General features: G+C 43.4%; 1 long non-coding RNA gene across 1 annotated transcript; it reads right to left on the minus strand.

Moving 5' to 3' along the window:
• Positions 1 to 725: 725 nt before the first annotated feature.
• On the minus strand, positions 726 to 3,796 carry LOC115369105 (uncharacterized). The gene is made up of 3 exons (XR_003929116.1): positions 3,754 to 3,796; positions 1,660 to 1,744; positions 726 to 1,382 (listed from the first exon to the last, which is right to left on the minus strand). It is a non-coding gene; the product is annotated as an uncharacterized LOC115369105 (long non-coding RNA).
• Between the last annotated feature and the right edge of the window lie 3,195 nt (positions 3,797 to 6,991).

Below are 6,991 nucleotides of genomic sequence, written 5' to 3' on the forward strand. Positions count from 1 at the left end.
CACACTGTAATATCCCTGCTAGAAAAACCAGCATAGACCAGCAAGGCTGGTCACCAGCAAAACCAGCATGGGGTATGCTGGTTATACCAGCAAAACCAGCATATGTTGTGTTTTGGTGCTGGTGACCAGCATCCCATGCTGGTTATGCTGGTCACCAGCATTCCATGCTGGTTATGCTGGTCCAGCATCCCATGCTGGTGACCAGCATAACCAGCATGGAATGCTGGTCACCAGCACCAAAACACAACATATGCTGGTTTTGCTGGTCACCAGCACCAAAACACAACATATGCTGGTTTTGCTGGTGACCAGCATCCTGTGCTGGTTATGCTGGTCCAGCATCCCATGCTGGTGACCAGCATAACCAGCATGGGATGCCGGCCCAGCAAACAGGCCTGCAGTGGCCCTTTACAAGCCCACTTAGGGCAGCCTTAAGGGCCCCCAGTGGGCTGCCCGCGCAGGTCCCCTGAGAATTTGCTCATTGGCAAAATGTTGGCCCCTCAGTGCTGGTCCCACATGGGCAGTCCTCATTAACCCCTAAGGAAGCCTGCACTGGCCCACTTAGGGCTGGCTAGAGGGCGCCCTCGCTAGGCCCACACTGATTTTGCAGTTAAATCCCCCTAATAATCTAAAACAATAAATCAGTTCCACACATAAATGTATTTCAGCTAGTAGTGTAGTTTCTTTTGGGAGTTCCATACATCTGAAATGGATGTGGTCATTGATGTATGCATTGTCAAAAATGTACAATAGTCAAAAGGATTCCAATCAATTCATTTATTAAATACAAACACATTACACTGAATGAAAAATGCTCTACTCTGCACATTGCAGCCTTATTCATTTAAGACAGGGTTGTCAAACTGGTGCCATGGAGGGCCAAGAGGCTGCAGGTTTTCATTCCAACCGAAACCTCCACCAGGTGATTTCACTGATTGGTTCCTCCTTTCTGATACAAGGTGAGGTAATCAGTGAAATCACCTGGTGATCTATTGATATCTATTGTTCGTGACCCCCTAGCTCTTCCTACTAAACATGGTCAACGGAACATGAGAGGAACTGTAGTCAAAATTCAAATATGAATGATTCAAATTCAGTTACTAGTGACACATTTTTCAGCCCATACTTCAAACAAAGAAAAAGCAAAAACTGCAAAAACTCTGACCTCTGATGCTGAAAATATATTCTTGTGTGCTGCTAACATGTCCATACTTCAATTGAGGTGATGTATTGATTGGCAAAGCTCACTCTTCCCCCAAAGTCTCTTGCTAGCGCTCCATTCGTCCACCCGCTGTCTCTTGAATTCCGTAGCCACACCTTAATCTCATCCTCAACTTCAGAATCCTGAGGACTTGGCTGGAGGGAGCATTTTCTTACAGCCTCTGAAACATAAAAGTAAAGGGGCCTATATAAAATAATGTGTGTAGTGAGCAGTATCTATATGCTATTTCTAATACCAGTGTTACCAAACAGTCATTTATTTTTGGCGGGCCGCCACAATATCAACACTGTCCTCCACATATTAATTTTCTATTTCCAGAGTTGCGCACCATGTTCAATCACTTAGACAGCGTAGCAGTGAATATCATGTTAAATATGCTGACAGAGTGGATGTATTCCTTCTTTGTGTGTGTGTGCTTGAGTGAGAGAGAGATATACCTTAATCTCTCTACTCTGTGTCACAAACCAGGAAGTCAAGATCAACTCCTCTTCTGTCTGTACTTCTTGGTTTTCTGTCTCTGTCCTGGAAGAGAGAGTAGGGTGGGAACAAAGAGAGAGAGAAACAGAGGGATGGAGTGAGAGAGAAGGAGAGTAGAGAAAGAAGGCCAAGACGTGGGTAATTTTCCTTGTGAAAGACAATAAAAGCACGTTACAGTATCTGTTTATTCTAGAATTCACATTGTTTGTTTGAAGATAACATTTGACATTATGAGAATATTTGGGTGTGTCATTTGTTGTCATTTGTTGTACAGGGCTCCAGACTGCGACCAAATGGTCGCTTTTTGCAGCGACCCTTGAGACAGCGCAAGCATATTTGGCAACCACTTGCACGTGTGCAACTTGTAAATTTGCCGACATTTTTTTTATGTCTAAAAATGTCCAGGAACTAGCGGTTATGAAGGGAAGGAGTTTTAGGGAGGTGTCGTTCGGACCTGATCACATCTGGATCAGCTGTCAGTCAGTTCAATAGCTGTTTGTGTCTGAGCACATCAGTGCTGTAATATTAGGCTCACAGCCATCTGAGTTTCTCTCTCTGTACTGTTACCTGATCAACAAACATCTGCACTGAATAAAAACCTGCATGCAGTATTTAAACTGTGCACTGTGTCAGGCAGAGGCACACAAATAAGTTTTACTGAAAAGAAACGTTCATATTTTTGATTATTAGTATTGTCTGTTTTCACTGATGTCCTGATTTTAAAGTCACGGTTTAATAACCCATAATTTTAAATTTTGTCTTTTGTTCATCACACTTTATTGAGGCTAAATGCTTCAGGAAATTTTTTCTTTTATCACTTTTATCAGCGCTCAATGGTCAGCCTGACAAGTGTTTTTTTTCCCCCTAGCAAACAGACTCATCTACTCGCTCTGACTTAAGTCCATAAAAATAATCCAAATCCATAACAGTTCACATGGGAAGTAGCTACTGATGAAAAGAAAACTATTTCTGATGAATGCAGTCATTTAAAAACTGACTGGTAGTTCTGGAAAAAAAACAGCTGCTTGGTAATATTATCTCTGCTAATACTGACCACCATGCTGCCCATTACAAGTCACTTACACGCATCAGACACCGGCCTCCAAGTATCACTTCATTTTTAGCCAGAAAAAAAGCTGTGTACGTTAAGCCCTGACTTCTAATAGTCTATTTTAACGTACAGTAGCCTTTAACGTACAGTAGCCTACTTGGTACACAATACATTTCTCTCGCTGAGTTTCTCCACTGTGCTTGCCTCCTCACTCTTACACGTACTGAACTCCGTTTTACACTGTGGACCCTCCACGACTAGCATGAGTAAACCGTGAAGTGCCGTGAGGATGCGCAAACCGGCGCAAACAAAGTGGACTTGAGTAAGTAGAGGGTGTAAGGCCATGTTTAACAAATGCCCCCTCTGTCTCCTATCCGCAGAAACATAGTACATACGGAGAGACTGTGACGTTAGCTGAAAAAGGCACAGACCCACACCGAGGAGTGTAGGTGGTGTGACCCACGCAGCTGACAAATCATTCCCGGACCCTCAGCCTTCCTCACGCACACACTCAGACAGGTGAACTCTCTCCCCCTCAACATGGATTATTAAAATTATAGTAAAAGAAAAACGTCGGCAAATTCCACGCACAACGACGCGCGTGCTTTGCGAGAGAAGCTGTGAAAATATTGGCGCTGTCTCAAAAACGGCAAAATGCCACGATCTGGTCGCAGTTTGGAGCCCCGACTGTTGTCAGAAAATTAAATACTCTCGCGGGCCACTGTGGTAATCGGACATGAGGAATATGAGAAACAGGATGATAGGGACCACTAGCCCAACCTTATATTTATTTTTCGCTGAGTGAAGTTTAAGCTAAGCCAACCGTCAACGTCAAGGTTTGGTAGCTGACAAAGATAGCTAACATTCGTCAACGTTCGAAAAAATGGCTAATGGTCTGAATTAACTAAAACCATACTCAAATACAATCCCAGGAGAACACACACTATGACAATATTTGCTGTAACATTAAACTTTAAGATGAAACATTACAATTAAAACTCACCTCGGCAAAATACCACCTTCAGCCAGAAGAAGTAACGGTCGCGTTCTGTTCCGGTGGGGATGTGAAGAGGCTCAAGTGCGTAGTGATATATGGCACCTCTTCAGCAGAAAATAGTTCCAAGCACGGACGTAATTTGGGGAGGGGGCAGGGAGGACATGTCCCCTCCACTTTTTCAAAAGGCAGTTTTGGTCCCCTGCAGTTTTTACTGTCCAAAAACAATGTTACGCTATATTAAATGGAGACCGGTCAAGCACTGGGACCCAGCGGAAAACGGCCGCTCAAGCTGAAGCCTGTTTCCCTTGAGACCGCCCACAAGCTCTTCGATTGGCTCTGCCGTTTCTTGCTAATGTGTGATTGGCCGTTCCCGCTGCCACTCACTGGTTGTAAACAGCGCCTGGACTTGCTCTCCGGTGAAAAAAGGGGGAAAAAGCGATGCGCATCACCGGTGTTTAGCTCGTTAGCCAGGAGTCCGTCTTCATCTGCCACTGTAAGTCCAATGATCGACGACACTGTGTTTGGAAGCTTTGGCTAAATTGATTATGTTAAATGTTAATAGTTAACTATTCTGTGGTCTTTGAGTCAAACTGACCCGTGTTCACTTTTCTTTTATATTTAAAATTATATTTTCTTCCATATAACTGCCTGAAAATGGCAGATGGTTCTCTGTTACACTCACTTCAAATAAAATTGATGATCACTACTTGCATTGAATTATGGATATATATATATATATATATATATATATATATATATATATATATATATATATATATATAATTTATTTATATTTTTTTTTTTTTCAGTTTCTCCCCTCCTGTGATATTCCCTGGTCAATTTGATCTGCCCATCACTGGGTGGTGCTGGGTGGTGGTCCAAACACTTGAAATGATTTCATTTCATTTTCACATATACCAGTCTGCGATAATCCATCCATTTATATGCCTGAGTTTAACTATTGTCAAATAATTCAGAATTTCTGCTTTTTTTTTTTTTTTTTTTTTACTAAAAAATGAGGTATAATTTTATGTAAATGAGGTCTATTGACCAAAAAAATGGTAAACTGTTAATTTTGAACCCTGCTAAACCTTTTAAAACATCTATTATCTATTATATTATCTATTAAAAATTATAGGCTTTTCTTGTTAAAAACAAAAAATAATATTTGTTGATGAGTTTTTAAGTGATCATGTGTAGACACAATCCAATTCAAATAATGGATTTTTTATGCATTCTGTGCAGAGGCTATAAATGCAGTCTCTCTCTGAATTTCAAATTACATTTAAAAAAAAAAAAAAAAAAAAGCCGCCAAAGCGTGGGAAATGACTTTGGGCTGCCTGCACAAAACCAGCATGGGCCCAAAGGTACAAAACTTGCTCTGGACCCAAATGGGCTGGCCCACACTGGGCCAACATGGGCTTTCTGTGGGCAATCCACTATTATGGGCTGCTTACGGAGAGCCCGTGGTGAGCTCAGAGCTCTGGGCCTTGCCTGGGCAAGCCAGCACTGGGCCGGTGTAGGTTTGGTCTGGGCTGGCCCTAGCCCACAGTGCCCACAAAAAGCCTGCGTGGGCCCCACTGGGGCATGTTTGCTGGGGGATGCTGGTCACCAGCATGGGATGCTGGTCCAACAACATGCCATGCTGGTCCAACAACATCCCATGCTGGTCCACCAGCATCCACCAGCATTTCCATGCTGGTCCACCAGCTACACCAGCATCAGACCAGCACTAACCAGCATTAACCAGCATAGACCAGCAAAGAATCCATGCTGGTCTATGCTGGTTTTTTTAGCAGGGGCGATCCGGGAGTATTTGGATGGCTGCCAGTCCTTACGATTGTTAGCAGCTACCCATTGCCGTCTTCTGTCCGCATCAAAAGGTATCCTGTAAAAGGCTAGATTAGGCTTACAGCCTTGCCTGTTGGCACACTGCACGGAAATCACCATCTCACCACCATAAAAGTAAATTAAAAAACTATATACAACTACGAAATGTCACTCAGTCTAACGCGCCTCCTTGTCTTACATTGACGTCCACTGCTCTTTTGCCGTCCATCATGGCGTTCATATTTTGCGCGACTGGATCGTGACGTCACGTGCAAAGGGTCAGTAGCTGGGTGAGTAACTGTTGACTGACTGACAGCACGCATGCAATACAAACACCCAATCATTCCCCTGCTATCCCTCCGCTGTTCCATCCATGCACTGATGAGCTGGAGCTGGGCCACCGGCTTAGACTCTTTTGTTCAACTTGTGTTCAATAAACCTCGCGCATGACGGCAGTGGCTCTGTAGCCTCCTGCAATTTGAAATGTTTGGGACAACTTCAGGTTCCACCAACTGTAACTGTCGTATTTCTTAAATAAGCCTGTCTGTATGTCTTAATTGAGAGTTTGGTTCCAATCACAGAATGATCAGCACAGCCCTACTACTGAATGCTGCAACTCCACTGAAAAATCTTTGACTCCCACTAAATCTTAAGGGGTTTTAGTGGTCTGCTGAATATGGTATCAATTTCCCATTATGTCACCTTTCTCAGGATCAGTAGTACAAACTGTCACCTCTCTCCTCACCACCCGACAATAAAGAGATTAATAATGACGTGGTGTGACGTGTCATGCCTCTTGGGAATTTTTTGTTTGCCCTTATTCTTCTACATTGTGGTCAAATTTCTGGTTCACCTGAGTTCACAATAAACATGAATATTACTGGTTAAAGTGACTCTGGCGCTGGTAGTGATATGCTACCTACCAGGAGCATATATTAGTGTTTTTGTATCACAACAATTTCCAAGAGCAGCAGCAGAGCGTGTTGCAGTGTGTTGTGCTACTGTGAAAGCATTTATCAAAGATAGTGAAACCATACTTCCGATGCCTGCAAGAATCCTCCTCCCCTTCCTCTCTCCCTCTCAGCCCTGGCTCCCCATAATCTAATAGAGCTTCCTTAGTCTCCTTCCCTCTATCCATCTCTCTCACAGCCCCAGTACACCATCTCTATAGCTTCCAGTAAATCCTTTCAGCCCTGTCCGCATCTCTTTCCCTCTCAACCTTTGTCACCTCTGCTCCACCTGCTTCCTTACAGTCCCTCAGCCTCGCCCTCCTTCCTTCCTATCTATCCATTTCACACGGTAATAATACAAATATTTCAAAAATGTCTCCCTATCTCATAGACATGCCTTTTCTCTCTCTCTCTCTCTCTCTCTCTCTCTCTCTCGCTCTACCTTGCTATACCCTGCCTCTCTG

The sequence above is a fragment of the Myripristis murdjan genome, chromosome 12, assembly GCF_902150065.1.
Source record: "Myripristis murdjan chromosome 12, fMyrMur1.1, whole genome shotgun sequence".
NCBI lineage: Eukaryota > Metazoa > Chordata > Actinopteri > Holocentriformes > Holocentridae > Myripristis > Myripristis murdjan.